We start from the raw sequence: 17,592 nt of genomic DNA on the forward strand, positions 1-17,592 counted from the left end.
TCTTCCCGTCCACCTGCCCTACGACGACTGTCTTCATGTAGATATTATAGGATTTACATATCCTTCATTCTTCGCCAGGCAAGCGGAAACGGCAGGGGAAGAATAGGGATGATCCGGGACCAGGGAGAGAGGAGGAATCTGGCGCGGATCAGGTACCTCCACCGGAGGACTCCTTTCCATCGATGCATCCGGAGACCAACGCCATGACCACCGTGACTCCACCCAGCACCCCGGAATCGGATGCATCGATGGAAAGTGTCCCTCGACCGAATTCTCCGGTGGAGGACCAAGCGGAAGAGGTGATGATCCCGGATTGGCTTTTCCGGGAGGAGAATCTTGGGGCGGGTGATGTCGGCAGGGACATCGGAGTGGCCGCTCCGCGGCAGCCACCGGGGGAGCCAGCCGCGGACGAAATGCCGATGGGCGTAGTTAACATCATCGTCCGCGCGCTGGCTGTAGAGGATGAAAGGCAATGGGTGGTCCGGGCGGTGGAGGTCCATTTTCCGGATGACCTGGTATTGGTCCTCCTGCTCCCACCGGCCCCCGCCGCGGAGGAGCGATCGCCGCGGGCCGGGCCCCAAGGCGAGGGGCCCATTTGAGGCCCGCGGCTGGCCTCCATCAGCAGGTGAGTATTCCTTCCTTTCCGTAGCAATTATGAGTACTGGGATAACTAAGGCCCCTTACAGGTAACCCCTACCCCGGGATGTTAAAAGATTCATAGTTTCTAATCTTACCAAGAGAATTACGTGATCGGCTTAGTTCTTGCATCAGCCGTCACCTATCATCACTGTCTTCATGTCTAAATGAAAACTTCAAAATCAACTATCCACTACGTAGCTGAGGGATATATGACATTTTTAAATGCAAAGGTCATAATGGAGTTCAATTCGTTCGGAGGGCCGGAATGCTGGAAGTCACTTTATCACGGGATCAAAAAAATTTAACATAAACCTACAATTTCAAAAACCAATAATCTGAATTGATTAAACGGTTCAATCAATCAATACGATTTTTGGCATTATTTATTTTTGACAACTGCGTCGATATTCTGTTCGCAATACAATATTTTCTTTAGCGTCTAAGGACCGCCAAAAATTATTCGATTACCCTTGATCTTGTCGATCTCGTTCGTTTTCTTTACCTGAATACTCCACTTAACTCCGTTTAGAAATAAAAATCTATAGGGCCCCTCGGCCTCTCACCGCTTAATGCGTGGGATGCAAGGGAAAGCTGAGGAATTTGCGCAATGATAGAGGGAAGGAGACTGGGAGGGCAAGAGAAACTTGGTGTCGGTATCATCCTGGTGGGGAGAACACAGTTTTAAGTTCCATCCGACATACCGAGTACTGCGCTTAAAGGATATTCCGCCAAGGACTTAAGCAGGGATCGGGTAGTCTCTGAAAAAGGCAATATCAGCCACCTCCAGGCAAATACCTAGCTGCTTTGAACCCCGGGATAAATTTTGCTGTGGATGTACTACCTGCCTAAACGATAACACTTATTAAAAAAAAATCAACAAGCCTCAATCAAAATATTCGTAAATTTTATATTTTAATCATGAGGAATATTTATTAACTCTTAATAAAAAGGATCCAATCCTACAACAAATATTCTGGTTCTGTTAATTAATAGAGGTTTATGATTGATGGAATATTGTAAAACTTCCGCATTAAGTAATTATCCCCATAAGATTCACGCGAGGTTTGCATACTGCTCAATTCAACTCGCTTTTTTCACAAATATAATTAATCTTTTGTCATCTCATAGTTCTAAATGGAATTTTATAAGATTTTGCATACATTTTTCCATCGTGAGCTTCGGAAAGTCTCGTCGTTCTCTATCCATATCGGCTGCATTGCTTACATCAGATTGTCTCAGTGGTTTTATGTTTTAGTAGTGGGGATTAGAAAATAAGTAGGTTGGTGGTTAAGATTGCGCTTCTAAATGTTAAGTATTTGGAATACTACCTATCACGTAAAATATTACTTGAATAAACACTATTCGATAAGATTATTTTTCATTTATATCTGTTCCATTTCAGGACCATAACATCTCGGTCCTCCCCGTCCCATACATAGCTCCAGGAAAAGCCAAAGGTATGTGAAATTTGCTATTTTTATTATCAAAATAAACTTTTAGTTCCCTGATCTAGGAATTATATTTCTTTTTTATTCCGTCTTCAAATCGGTGTTGTTATATATACCAATGAAGCACTTCATTTACAATATTGTTTTTCCCGGATATTAGGTTGGATTCATGTCACAACGTGATCATAATTTTGTGTTTGAGTGGCTCGATTGTTTTTTATGATTACTGAAATAATTGTTTTGGATTAAAATTAAAAAATTACTGATATTTTTACGTCGCTGTCAGGGTGAAGTTTGCAATGGCAAAGATTGGATACATCTATATATAATAGAACATGGTTTCTAGAAGGAATAGAGCAGAAAAGAATTAGATAGAAAATAAGTTCACTAAAATCTCGACTATGTAACAAAAAAATAAGATAAAGGGTATAGGAATTTATCAAATGAAATAAAGGTAGGAGGGATTAGGGAAAAGGTCAAAGGGGATGCAGAAAAGGTATTGCTAAAGAGAGTCTGGACCACATTGAGGAATGAAATTTACAGGATTGTAGTTGAGACAAAATGCACCAATGGCTGAGGAAGGTAGATGCAGTAACGAAATATACCATGGTGACGACGGTATTGAGTGGCAAAGGATAACGATGTATGAGGTGATTAATGAATCGGGTATCAAACGAATAAAAAGAGAAAATACAAACAAATGGGGGACGCAGGAATGTAAAAGTATGATACAGGATTGGCTTCCACTCTCTTTCCAAATTTCTTAAATTTCAGTATGAAAAACGATGGTTGTAGCAAAAGTAAACGGTAAAACTTTTCATGAACATAGTTTATTACTATTGGCTGAGATGCGTACCAGCCAACTAACCTGACCGGCATTGTGAGCATGATCTCGATTCTTGTAAGGTAAAACGATTTCGTCTTGATGTGCCAATAAATTATTTTTTTAAATTTGTAGACACAAATAATGTGTACGATATTGTAAAAAAAACAATAGGAGTAAAAAAAGTTGACTAGATATAATGGTGATGTGACAGTTATTGATTCTCATACGAACCATGCATATGATAGTGACATAATTATCACGTGTATACTAAATACTATAGGCACATAACACTGAGGGGACAGATAACTTTAACTCCTTTTCCGTTTACATCAATTTTCGATCTGCCCCTTGTAATAATACGCTGATTCCAAAACAGTAGTTAGTTTTCTTCTACCACGTCATGTTTATTACTACATCTTCTATGATTGTGACGACTCTCATCTAAATTGATCTTCGGTCATAGGAGGCATCAAAATGGCACCTGGTCGCTGACGCCGAAGGAGGACTTAGACGGGTGCATAGACGTCTACTGCTGGCGTAAAAAACTATGAAAATGGCGAAGCGATCGTTTTCTTCATCTCGTCTGGGGATAAAGATTTGATAGCTGAATTTCATTGAAAATATTCCATAAAAAACGCCACATTCGAATTTCAAAGGGTTTTTTTTAAATTAAATTTTATATATTCCTTAATTTATAAATTGGCGAATATGTAGGCATTAAATTCTGAGGTTTAGAAGAATATAAGAATATTGTAGTTATTTAGTTTTTAATAAGTAGTTTTCATTCAAGGAAATGTTTACATTATTCCTCTTACTCAAAATAAACAAGGTAGATGATAAACGCCCCGCGAAAAAGCACCCCACCGACACAACCATTTTCGTATTGATGCAAGTGATACTATGACACAAGTGACTAGGAAGGGGTAGGGTAGCTAATGTGTTGTGCAGGTCGCATAAAAGTTACTTTTTTTGTAATGAGACTCCTTTGCTAACGACGTATTTTTAGATATACTACCTACTTTTTCCTATACTTCCATAGACAGTACAATAGGTAAAATTTCCATTTCATTCTCTTATCGACAATATTCCTATGATATAGGAGACAAATTGAGGTAACCTTATAGCTTAAAAAAGTTGGCGAGATTAACCATAACCTAGGATATTATAAAATGCAGATGCCATAATTTACACGAAAACTCTTCACAGACATGAACTTAAAAATGGGTGTTCCTCAGTGAAACTTATGTTTTACTTAAATTTTATAGAAAAGGCAAATCACCACTCGATGGAATAGAATCAATGAAACATTATCAATGCGATCATATGTCGAGGTTATTCGGTGAATTACTATATCTTGTTCTTAAATTTTATCTTATACCTGAAAATCATTTCACAGGCCAGAACACCAGGCCACCTCCCCTCTCCAAGTCTACGGACTACATCCATACAGGTAAGGAACTCCTCAATGAAACAGCATCAATTTGGTCATGTTTTGAATTGAACCGGTAAATAACCGTTTCTTCTTGATTGAAGCTTTGGCGGCTCATGACGATTAAAAATCAAGGTTCTTAGAGTAAGTCTAAGAACCTTGAGGCAAAACGACTTCCATTTGACGTGCCCATAAATTATCTTTTTTTAATTTGTAGACACAAATAATGTGTACGATATTGTACAAACAACAATAACAGTAAGAAATTTTTGACTAGATATAATGGTGAGGTGACTGTTATTAATTCTCACACTAACCATCCATATGATAGAGATATAATTATCACGTGTGTACTAAATACTATAGGCAAATAACACTGTGGGGACAGATAACTTTAACTTCTTTTCCGATTACATCAATTTAGGAGCTGCTCCCTGTAATAATATGCTAATTGAAAACAATAGTTAGTTTTCTTCTAACACGCCAACCTTATCACTTAATCTTGTATGATTTTGTCCACTATCAGCTAAATTGAGTTTCGTTCAAAGGAGGCATCAAAATGGCACCTGGTGGCTGAGTGCGTAGGAGACCATTGACCGGTGCATCCCTGTCTAATGTTGGCAAAAAAATATGAAAATGGAAAAACGAGCGTTTTCTCCATCTCGTCAGGGGGAAAAGATTTGATAGCTGAGTTTCTTTGTTATTTTTTAATGAAAATCGCAACGTTCGTAGTGCAAAGGGTTTTTTAAATCTACATTTGACCTATTCCTTGATTTTCAAATTGGCAAATATGTAGACGTCAATATCCTAGGTTTAGATGAATAATTGAATATTGAAGTTACGTAGGTTTGTATGAATAGTTTTCATGGAAGAAAATGTTAACATTAACCCCATTACTAAAAAAAATAGATGATAAACCCACCGCGGAAAAACACTTCATCGACACAACCATTTCGTATTTATCCAAGAGATACTATGACACTCGTGTCAGGGAAGGGGTAGGGTAAATTATGTGTTTTGCAGGTTGCATAAAAGACACTTTTTTGAGTAATGAGACTCCCCTTGGTAAAGATGTAATTTTAGATTAACTGCATATTTATTTCCTATTTTTCTATGGGCAGTATAATAGGTAAAATTTCCATTTCATTCATTTATTGAAAATTTTCCTATGATATAGGGGGCAAATTGAGGAAATACTATAGCTTAAAAAGTTGGCGAAATGAACCAAAACCTTCGATATTATAATATGAAGAGGCCAAAAGTTATACTAAAACTATTCACAAACATGAACTTAAAAATGGGTGATCCCCAGTAAAATTTATGTTATACTTCAATTTTATACAAAAAGCATATCATCACTTTGATGGAATAAATTAAATGAATCATTATCAATTCGATCATACGTCGAGGTTATTACGTAAATTGTCGTATCTTGTTCTTACATTGTATCTTATACCTGAAAATCATTTCACAGGCCAGAACACGAGGCCACTTCCCCTCTCCACGTCTACGGACTACATCCATACAGGTAAGGAACTCCTCAATGAAACAGGACCAATTTGGTCATGTGTTAAGGTAAACCGGTAGGTTACCGTATCTTCTCCTCGCAATTAAACTTATAACTGAATATCGTTACACAGGCTAGAACACCAGGCCACCTCATTATCCTATGCCTATAGAATACATCCACCCAGGTAAGGAACTCTTTCAAAGAAACAGAAACAATTTGTTTATACGTTGAGGTGATTCGGTAAATTACTGTATCTTCTGCTTACATTTTATCTAATGCCTAAATTCATTGCAGAGGCCAGAACACCAGGCCACCTCCTCGCTCCAAGTCTACGGATTACATCTATACTGGTAATGAACTCTTTTAAATGAAATATTTTCTCTTAGGTCAAACGTTGAGGTGATTTTGTTAATTACCATATCTTTTGTTTTCGTTAATCTTATACCTGAAAATCATTTCACAGGCCATAACAACAAGCCTGAACACAAGGCCACCTCCCCCCTGCAAGCCTAAGGATTACATCCATACAGGTAGGGAACTATTTCAAAGATTCAGGTTGAATTTGGTCAAACGTTATTGTGACCGCTAAAGCACAGTATCTTCTGCTTGCATATTATCTTATACCCGAAAATCATTTCAGGGGCCAAAACACCAGGCAACCTCCTCTCTCCAAGCCTTCGGTTACATCCATACAGGTAAGGACATCTATTAATGAAACGGGATCAATTTGGTCATACGTTGAGGTGTTTCGGTAAATTACCTTACTTACAATCTGCCCTTTTTTATCGTATACCTAAATATCATTTTGTAGGCCAGAACACCAGATAACATCCTCTCTCCAAACCTACGGATTACATCCATACAGGTAAGGGACTATTTGCTACATCCTATTATTTCATCATTGGACAAAAGCAGATAACAATTCGTTGTGGCGGATGTACGAGGGAGGCTCAAAGAGGTTAGTAGTCCCACTCATTGACTTAACGCACACGAGAATATAATAGAACGAAATAAAATATATTGAAGGTTTCCTATTTTTACACACGTAGTTCAGTATAGTTGTAAGAATTTCCCGTATTTTCCCCCGTGTAAGGTTCCTATTTTCTCCTGCCAACGTATCTACAAGCGAATTGCCTATCGTCTTATGGGATCCAGGAATTTAGTCAACTGCAATTGAAATTGCAATTAAATCCTACGCTCTGGATTGCTGAATCCGTGATGACAGTGGGCAAGTTCCTTGTTGAAACGTTGAACTTGAATTGAGGTCATAACCCCCAGGGAAACCTGAAAAATCTTCACTGAAATTGTGGAAGAGATAGGAAGAATCGTTACACATTTAGTTATATATTCCGAAACATGTACTAACTTTAACGAATTAAAATACAAATTATATTATACTTAGTGCCTATTTTACACGCCTTTGGTATTGTACAATCCAGTGGCATATCCAGAGAGGGGCTAGGTGGGGCTGCAACTGCTACCACCAATACTCTAGGTGTCCAAGATGGAATTGTAATTTTTTTCGGACCCCAACTACTGATGCAAGGAAAACCCTTTTCTTTGTCCCCCATTTCTCCCAATCAGGAATCCGCCTCTTTTCACACAAAAATTCGATGCACATCAAAAAGAACTTTTTCGAACGCAAATCGCCACGTTCTTACACAATATTTCAAATCAGCGTTTTCATTAACGCTAACGTAAAGTATCTGAGGCAAAAACCAATATTCTGCTAGTATACAATACTACTCAGAAACTCAATTTCTAGGGCAAGAACAGCATGCCAATCGATTGAAATGCGGTGAGACAGTATAATTGAAAAATTATAATTTTAGATCATTAAAGCAATAACACCGAAAACTAACGATAATTTTTAAACTACCTTAAACTTCATTATTGCACATTAAACTCACATGATATTATGATCATAGAACGCATTTGTGTCTTGGGAAATGACCAATTATAATAGTACTTCATGTATATACAATCTAGAAACATACTCGAATTTTTGTCCTAATATGATTGGGGATAATTATATCCCAAGATAAAAACAATTCATCGTCATTAGTTAGCATAGGTTTGTTCAGCTCCCCTATCCGCTAGCCTTATCTTAGTGATTTACTTCCCCTCTTTTCTAACCTTCATCTTTTATAACCGTTCCTAAGTAATTCATTCGGGGCCGTTCCCGACAGTTTTTCCCTTCGACCTATCTTTTGATGATAGTTTTCATCACGCCGTCATGCCTCGTTGAATGCGAAATGGGTTTCCCCACATTTTTCTGAGGGTTTTTGATAGAAGTCTTTTCACTCAAACTTTTCATCATCATGAATACATGATTATTGCCTACTTTATAAAATACCAATGTAGGCAGATGCATGAAAGATTTGTATACAGAGGTATAGAAATAAGGTTGTTTATACGAAAGCGTATAACACTCCCCGTTTGGTACTTGGCATCGAGTCCGGTAATAAAAGAGCTTTGTGTTAAACTAACTAAGGAACTAAAGGGATCGCTTTATTTATATATCTCATTTTCATTCATTCTCTACACAGAATGAGTTCATGATTATTATTACGCTTACAGGTACCCTGTCCACATTCACGACATAGCATGAGATTATCACGGTGGATATGATATCAGTGGTCAGTAAGGTCAACCTTGGGGTGAGGACGGCCGGGGGGTCCAATGGCTACAAGCTAAGAGCAGAGGAAGATATTGTGGTGGTGGTCCGCTCACGTAAAAGTACTGTGTACTATAATGTATTGTTAAATTATTGTAACAAGTTATTGCTCTAGCAAAAAATATAAAAATTAAGAAATCGTTTAGAAATACATTATTTCTGGAGTTGTGCGAGTTAAAATTTAAAGTTGTGCCGGCAAAGAAAAATATAAAAAAGGCTGGCCTCTGGGGATGGTCAAATGCAAAGGGTACCGAACAACATTGTGTTATACCAGTACCTCCCTAATATCTCACATAAGATCAATTAAAAAGTAGCGGAATTCGTAATCATTTATCTTTTGTTATGTATATCTGACCTCAATGTTACATCTTATAGGTATATTTCCCATTTATCCCCATGAGGCTTGAAAATATTTGCTTTAAATTAGTTCAAATGCAATATATCGCCTGAAATCAGTTAATTTTTAAAAGATCGTATATGAGAACACCGGCAGGTAAAGGGATGACATGATTAGACACAGTATTGTACTTAAAGTTCTATCATTGAGTTCATTAAGGGAAAATTGAACTTACCTGGAGTATATCATTATGTTATTATCATAGAATATGAATTTAAATAACGCGGAAAGATTGAAAAGAGTAGAAAGATGCTGTATGAAAAAGTTGTACCTTACGAAGGGTAGGTACCTATAAACACCAAAAGGCACAGAAAGTAGAAACTGGAAGTTAGATACGCGAAACACAAATGTCACCTATGTGAGCTATGGCGAGGAATGATCTTTGAAACAATTAAAAAAAAGCCTCACTTACTAATTTGGTGGTCCTAGGTAGAGTAAATTAACAACAGTCTCCTGCAATGCAATTGTAATCACATATGAGCCAAAGCATCTTTAAACGAATAAGGAACACCTAGGAAACAAATACGAATCTGGAATCGCACTATTGTATTTGTGTGAAGGTTCACGCAATTTTTTTAAATCTAATTAAAACGATTGTTTCGGAAAAGTGCCGGTCTCTTTATTTTCTAGCATTTTTCTCCACGTTGCCGAAGATTTATCAAGAGAATGAGGGTTTCTTAGCATTATCGCGACCTTAGAAAAGGAATATTGAAAGCCATTACACCTCTTTCAATTCCAAACATTTGCCAAAAGTGATGCCCAGCCGACCTACATGAAGTGCCTCGGTGAAGAGCTAGTGCCCATATATCTCGATCCTGTGTTTTCGAAAGGAAGGCTTCATTCGAAAAAAGTGACAAGACAAAACATACATACTTACCAGAAACAGAGAATCCGAAGATTGGATTAATGAAACTCCTCAATAAATATCCATCAAATAAAATTTTAAGTACTATAAAATTGTTCATCATTAAATTCTACCTCGCCTGCTACATGAATGTCATCTATACATATCTCTCTACCGTTCTTACCTTTAATCTGTATTTCAACGATAATTTTCATCAAATATGGAATATCATTCATCATGAATAAACACACAAATGCACGCAATATATTTATACCAAGAGAGAAGAAAATAAATTTTAACAGCTCGGGCACCAGACAACTATCCAGGAGGGGAGCAGCCTTAGTGGACAGCATGTAAAGGGGAACTTAGCCTCATTTATACTAAGTATTAAAAGTTACAAAATGAGATCGGATCTTAGAATCGAAAATTGCTCGATATACGAGGTGTGTTCAAAAAATATCGCGACTTTTGTGTTTTTTCAAAAATTATTTATTTATTCCTCGTAGGATTATTCAACTACTACTGGCAGTGCCTTAGTCTTATATTTTTTTTTAATTAATAGGCCAATTTTGGAAACAAACGCCAACGACGATAATTACATTTCATCTACGGATGCTCTGGCAAGCATCAACGATGCCTTAATATTACAGCATCATTTAAATGTACTGTGTAGCTAATTTAATGTAACTTATAGAGAATAAAATGGAGATCTTAGAAACATATCTGTATAAGAAAAAAAATCTTTTCAATAATTGAATATAAGTTCGGAAAGATGTTTGAACTTGGCTGAGTGCTACCAGTATGTGCAGGAACCTGGCAGTTTAAAGTGTATCCATGACTTACGCTATTGTATTTTGGGGAATATAGAATATTTTGAAGTCGCTTGCCATGGATATGTCAAAATCGACAAAAATTGACTTAGCACGCAGTTGTGCTGTAAACTTCCGCTATAATCATATTTTTTGTCTCCGAACTGAGCAGTTTAAAAATAAGATCTATAAAGATAAAGATCGAAATGGAAGGCCCAAGTGGTACACATGCTGTCATTCTTCCAATTTCTTTCGGAAAAACTTTCAACAAAGCTCACTTGTAAATTTCAGCTTATATTCCTCAAGGAAATCTTTAATTTTTTCTAAACATCCTCTTAAAAAGCGAATTTAAACAATTTTTTCAATCGTATTGGACATTAAGCCTATGTTATAGGTGATGTTAGAAATAGATAATGATTGATATGTCTTCGATGAGAATTATCATCGCCCGTTATGATGAATGTTTTCACATATTCAATTTTAGGACCCCACCAAGCGACGACATAGGACGTCAAAAACATATATCAATTTGTCTACTGAAGGCGATGAATTAGTAATGACTAACGTGACAGCTCTTGGCGATGCTTTTTCTTCCAAAAGCGCTGTGATTGGTTTGTTTCATTCAATTAGCTGGAAATTTAGAGCCATAGGTATTTTCTCGGACCAAATCGTATTCGATGAAAACGATTGGACCGAAAACTAGTAGGATACAAATATGACCGCTAGAGACCCTGCACGTCCGTTGTATCAAAATATTTGATGCAAATATATGCATACAAATTCAACCGTGGAGCACCTGCTGAACTATGAATGTATACACATTTGACATTAATTCGGTTACAAATAGTACAGAAAAGATATAAATGGTGTTATTTCATGAATCCTTTGATGACGAGAAGAGAGATATTTCTTTTCAGGCATGAAATTGAATAAAATTACAAGGAACTAAATTATAACATTGATATTTTAGCGGGAAAGTTGAAATTGACCAATGCTATGAATTCAAGCCTATTTACTAAGCTACTGTATGTAAAATAAAATTTTGGTACGATCCGAAAGGTATACGGCATCTCATTTACTTTTAGTCTCATACTTAAAAATTTGAAGTTAAATGAGCAATCTACGGTTGAGAAATAAAAACCCTAGAAGAGGATAGAAGACCAGAAATTTCAATAATTTGTTCTGGAATGAATTACACATGATCAAGTATAAGGAAAACCAAATTTAATTAAAACAATACACATTCGTCTAAAAGCGATGCATATTGTAGACAATAATACAATAACGAGTCATTAGCACTAAATAGAAAACACAAAAAAGAAACACTCACACGGAAAAAACGTTAACCTGGAACTTTCGAAGCTATTGGCATCGTTCTCAACGTCTCAGGTAAAAGCATTATTTGTACAATCTTGTGCTTCGGGACGCGAACATTATTACGCTGCTTTCTTTTAAGGGTAAAGGACCCCAATATAATTACGATATGTTAATATCAGACGAAAAATAAAAAAATAAATTTCACTTGCCGCTTGAATAACTAAATTAATTAGCCAAATATTTTTTCCCACTCTCAAGCATCACTCTCAGCAAATTTCCATTATTGATCAAAGTAAAATGAATAAAACTACATTCATCTTCCCGTTTGAATACCGATCCTGTAATATAGACTACGAAAAAGAATATGAATTGTCTATATAGTATCAATTTCAAATTTCACATTGAATAGTCACTTAAGACGGAATCCCCGAGTAGGGATAAATTTGCGCGACTGTAATTGTAAATTAAAATGACGATTCCTATGAATACAGGCCTGTTCATCAAGCTACTGTAAGTAAAATAAAATTTTTGCACTCACACGATCCGGCATCTCATTTAATGTCGGTCATCTACTAAAAAAATTGAAGTTAAATGAGCAATATGCAGTTCAGAAATAAAATTCTAGAAGAAGCTAGAAGATCAGAAAATTCTGACCTTGGTCTTCGAAGAAGTATACGTGATGCAGTAAATACCAGAGCAATGATTGTAGGTGTAATATTAAAATGAGCGCAATGCAATTTTGAGAAAGGACCAGTATAAATTAAAATATTTCATGATTACATTATCCGTAGAAAAATTCAGAATAAAATTTTGGTTTTCCTTAAGTATACCCAATAAAAACAATAATCAGTAAATGAAGGATGATGCATAAAATTAAAAAAATCAATAACGAGTCATTAACACCTAAGAGAAGAGACACCTAAAGAAACACATAGGGGAAAAACAGCTACCCGAGCTTACGAAACTTTCCGTCATATTCCTTAACGACTGAAGTAATAAATGTACAGTTTTGAGTACATAATATACTCACATATTATGAATACATGGACAAAAAATACACCATTACCGCTTGAGTAACTAAAATAATCAGCCAAAATTCTTTTTATAATTCCCACTCACAGAAGGTGTCCGTAATTGATCGTTGTAAAATGAATATAAATAGATTAATCAACACGTTTGAATACAATTCCTAAATTTTGGAGCAAAAAAAAAAAGCATACGAATTGCCTACTCAGTGTCAATTTACAATTCCACATTGAGAAGTCACTTTAGACGGAATCCCTGGTTAGGGATATACTTGCGCGTCTATAATCTATCCTACAAATATCCTATATTTGTTAATTTCGCATGTAACCATAAATAAAAAAATTAATATCCTAATATGTACCCAGTGATTCATTATTGAAAGGTAAAACCTCCGACGGTGCAACAATGCTTTCGGAACAATACGCCAACCGTTACTAGGAGAACTATATTACTCTATTCACGACAGCGACCAGAGCGACAGGCTTCAGGAACACTTTTGTGAAAAATAAGATTTTTAGCAGAAAACTGCTCTACTTTGATTACCAGCATGGGCCAATGTTTATGTAAGTTTTATAAGCATTATTAGATAGTATCACTAGACCTAAAACCGCTAAATATTTGCTAATTTTAATTGAAATACGTGGTGGAAGGGATATTGCCTAGCAACCATTTGATTACAGACGTAATACATCCCTTGGCTGGTCGGTCTTGAATGATTCAACAGTTTTCGTGTGGTGATGCACAAGAAATTGGGTATTCTCTTAATTTTAGGAGTAATATTCCTCAGAGGTGAATTAACTTTTCAATAATCGGGATGGTAAACCTTATGTGTATGGCTGAATGGCGAGTCTCGAAGATTTAAGCGCATATTTCATGCTCTCGCTCTCTTCGATATGCAAAATCGGCATCGCTTAATTTATGCAATACCAATTATACGACGATGCGGATCCATAGTGTCTCAATACAAAAGAATTCTACTCGATGTAGAAGGTGTTCGCAAATTCCAGATGTCCTAGGCGCGAGACCATTTGATATTATTTGATGTACATGGGCGGTTGAGGAATTTCATTAAATAATGAAGACGATACACAACATATTCACCATTATGTACGATTTTAAGCATTATAATTAGTATGATGAACAGAAATTTCTTATTTATTGCATATGAAAGTGCGAAAGGTTTAACTTTTCTTAAATAAAAACTAACCACTCGCTGAAGTGTTGATTCCCTCAATGTTAGTTGATGAACTACCGGCAATTTATGCAAAAATGTTAATGTAAATATTGTGATTAGCAGGGGCGTAGCCAAGATAATAAATTGGCTGCGTCACGACCCGAAGATTAGGGGAGTTGAAGCCGCTGAACCCCTAGGGGAAAACGTAAGCATTATAATCTCAAGAAATCACAATTTATGCTATTATTATAACGCAATTGAAGGCTCTTCGGAAAGCTGTTTTGCGAAAATAATCGACGGAGTAATTTAAATTCATTTTATGGATTAATATCTTTCTCCTAAATGAAATGATTTCGGGGTGCGCGTGTCCCCTCGGATCCCCTGGCTACCTCACTGGAAATAGGTATTTTTATTTCATATTGGCGTTTTCTTTTCCATACTTAATAACCTGACTCAGTGGCGTACTTATTATTATGCTATGATTGGAAAAGGAGGGCCTTTGGTGACCCTCCCCGCAGGAAACTTTAAGTACGGAAAAATGTTTGAAAAAAATGACATGCCTAGAAATACATTTCATACCATTTTCGCACTTCAAATTTAAGTTTAGGCAGATGTACTTATTTTATGTAAAAACCACACAATAGATTTCAATATTTTTTATTTTCTCTTAGACGTTGGGTGGGTGAATCTATTCCTCTCATCCCATATATATGATATGACCTTACATATTTAATTCATATAAAGAAGTCCCTTACTCCTCTTCCCGTCCACCTGCCCTACGACGTGAGTCTTAATATAGATATTATAGGACTTACATATCCTTCATTCTTCGCCAGGCAAGCGGAAACGGCAGGGGAAGAATAGGGATGATCCGGGACCAGGGAGAGAGGAGGAATCTGGCGCGGATCAGGTACCTCCACCGGAGGACTCCTTTCCATCGATGCATCCGGAGACCAACGCCATGACCACCGTGACTCCACCCAGCACCCCGGAATCGGATGCATCGATGGAAAGTGTCCCTCGACCGAATTCTCCGGTGGAGGACCAAGAGGAAGAGGTGATGATCCCGGATTGGCTTTTCCGGGAGGAGAATCTTGGGGCGGGTGATGTCGGCAGGGACATCGGAGTGGCCGCTCCGCGGCAGCCACCGGGGGAGCCAGCCGCGGACGAAATGCCGATGGGCGTTGTTAACATCATCGTCCGCGCGCTGGCTGTAGAGGATGAAAGACAATGGGTGGTCCGGGCGGTGGAGGTCCATTTTCCGGATGACCTGGTATTGGTCCTCCTGCTCCCACCAGCCCCCGCCGCGGAGGAGCGATCGCCGCGGGCCGGGCCCCAAGGCGAGGGGCCCATTTGAGGCCCGCGGCTGGCCTCCATCAGCAGGTGAGTATTCCTTCCTTTCCGTAGCAATTATGAGTACTGGGATAACTAAGGCCCCTTACAGGTAACCCCTACCCCGGGATGTTAAAAGATTCATAGTTTCTAATCTTACCAAGAGAATTACGTGATCGGCTTAGTTCTTGCATCTGCCGTCACCTATCATCACTGACTTCATGTCTAAATGAAAACTTCAAAAACAACTATCCACTACGTAGCTGAGGGATATATGACATTTTTAAATGCTAAGGTCATTATTGAGTTCAATTCGTTCGGAGGGCCGGAATGCTGCAAGTCACTTTATCACGGGATCAAAAAAATTTAACATAAAGCTACAATTTCAAAAACCAATAAAATGAATTGATTAAACGGTTCAATCAATCAATACGATTTTTGACATTATTCATTTTTGACTTTACGTCGATATTTGGTTCGCGATACGTTATTTTCTTTAGCGCCTAAGGAACGCAAGAAATTATTCGATTACCCTAGATCTTGTCGATCTCGTTCGTTTTCTTTACCTGAATACTCCACTTAACTCCGTTTAGAAATAAAAATCTATAGGGCCCCTCGGCCTCTCACCGCTTAATGCGTGGGATGCAAGGGAAAGCTGAGGAATTTGCGCAATGATAGAGGGAAGGAGACTGTGAGGGCAAGAGAAACTTGGTGTCGGCATCATCCTGGTGGGGAGAACACAGTTTTAAGTTCCATCCGACATACCGAGTACTGCGCTTAAAGGATATTCCGCCAAGGACTTAAGCAGGGATCGGGTAGTCTCTGAAAAAGGCAATATCAGCCACCTACAGGCAAATACCTAGCTGCTTTGAACCCCGGGATAAATTTTGCTGTGGATGTACTACCTGCCTAAACGATAACACTTATTTAAAAAAAATCAACAAGCCTCAATCAAAATATTCGTAAATTTTATATTTTAATCATGAGGAATATTTATTAACTCTTAATAAAAAGGATCCAATCCTACAACAAATATTCTGGTTCTGTTAATTAATAGAGGTTTATGATTGATGGAATATTGTAAAACTTCCGCATTAAGTAATTATCCCCATAAGATTCACGCGAGGATTGCATACTGCTCAATTCAACTCGCGTTTTTCACAAATGTAATTAATCTTTTGTCATCTCATAGTTCTAAATGGAATTTTATAAGATTTTGCATACATTTTTCCATCGTGAGCTTCGGAAAGTCTCGTCGTTCTCTATCCATATCGGCTGCATTGCTTACATTAGATTGTCTCAGTGGTTTTATGTTTTAGAAGTGGGGATTAGAAAATAAGTAGGTTGGTGGTTAAGATTGCGCTTCTAAATGTTAAGTAGTTGGAATACTACCTATCACGTAAAATATTACTTGAATAAACACTATTCGATAAGATTATTTTTCATTTATATCTGTTCCATTTCAGGACCATAACATCTCGGTCCTCCCCGTCCCATACATAGCTCCAGGAAAAGCCAAAGGTATGTGAAATTTGCTATTTTTATTATCAAAATAAACATTTAGTTCCCTGATCTAGGAATTATATTTCTTTTTTATTCCGTCTTCAAATCGGTGTTGTTATATATACCAATGAAGCACTTCATTTACAATATTGTTTTTCCCGGATATTAGGTTGGATTCATGTCACAACGTGATCATAATTTTGTGTTTTAGTGGCTCGATTGTTTTTTATGATTACTGAAATAATTGTTTTGGATTAAAATTAAAAAATTACTGATATTTTAACGTCGCTATCAGGGTGAAGTTTGCAATGGCAAAGATTGGATACATCTATATATAATAGAACATGGTTTCCAGAAGGAATAGAGCAGAAAAGAATTAGATAGAAAATAAGTTCACTAAAATCTCGGCTATGTGACAAAAAAATAAGATAAAGGGTATAGGAATTTATCAAATGAAATAAAGGTAGGAGGGATTAGGGAAAAGGTCAAAGGGGATGCAGAAAAGGTATTGCTAAAGAGAGTCTGGACCACATTGAGGAATGAAATTTACAGGATTGTAGTTGAGACAAAATGCACCAATGGCTGAGGAAGGTAGATGCAGTAACGAAATATACCATGGTGACGACGGTATTGAGTGGCAAAGGATAACGATGTATGAGGT

At 37.2% G+C, this 17,592-nt stretch overlaps 1 long non-coding RNA gene across 1 annotated transcript; it reads left to right on the top strand.

Annotated features, from left to right (window-relative positions):
• Positions 1 to 539: 539 nt before the first annotated feature.
• On the top strand, positions 540 to 5,929 carry LOC124165848. The gene is made up of 4 exons (XR_006866342.1): positions 540 to 625; positions 2,042 to 2,096; positions 4,310 to 4,363; positions 5,817 to 5,929. It is a non-coding gene; the product is annotated as an uncharacterized LOC124165848 (long non-coding RNA).
• The last annotated feature ends 11,663 nt before the right edge of the window (positions 5,930 to 17,592 follow it).

The sequence above is a fragment of the Ischnura elegans genome, chromosome 9, assembly GCF_921293095.1.
Source record: "Ischnura elegans chromosome 9, ioIscEleg1.1, whole genome shotgun sequence".
In the NCBI taxonomy this organism is placed as follows: domain Eukaryota; kingdom Metazoa; phylum Arthropoda; class Insecta; order Odonata; family Coenagrionidae; genus Ischnura; species Ischnura elegans.